Genomic DNA, 403 nt, shown 5'->3' with positions numbered 1-403 from the left:
TTCATAGCCAGGTGGGGAGCAATATGTAGATAGAGTCGATGGGGAGGAAAAATAGCAGCTAGCGAAGTAGGAGTTTAGGGATTCCACAATGTCAGCAGGGTCTGAGAGAGGTTTCCCGTCAGCTGCAACAATATTTGAAACTGCAGATGAATTTCAGAAGCAACGCCGGTGGAAGAGGCACCCCAGCATCTTAGGCTGTCAGAAATGCGCTACGGCGGTCGACTCCTCACGCTTTTCAAGGGCGAGTTAGGCCGTGGTAATATCAGTCATAAGTTTGTTGATTACAATAAGGAGGGAGAGATCATGGGATTCAAGGAATAGCCTACGATACTTCCTGAGTTTATGGCATGTAGCGGGTAGTCGTGTGGCTGGATGACAACCAGAAGCATGGGAAGCTCGTGTG

The sequence above is a fragment of the Opisthorchis viverrini genome, assembly GCF_000715545.1.
Source record: "Opisthorchis viverrini unplaced genomic scaffold opera_v5_31, whole genome shotgun sequence".
NCBI lineage: Eukaryota > Metazoa > Platyhelminthes > Trematoda > Opisthorchiida > Opisthorchiidae > Opisthorchis > Opisthorchis viverrini.
This window is presented reverse-complemented; position numbering follows the sequence as displayed.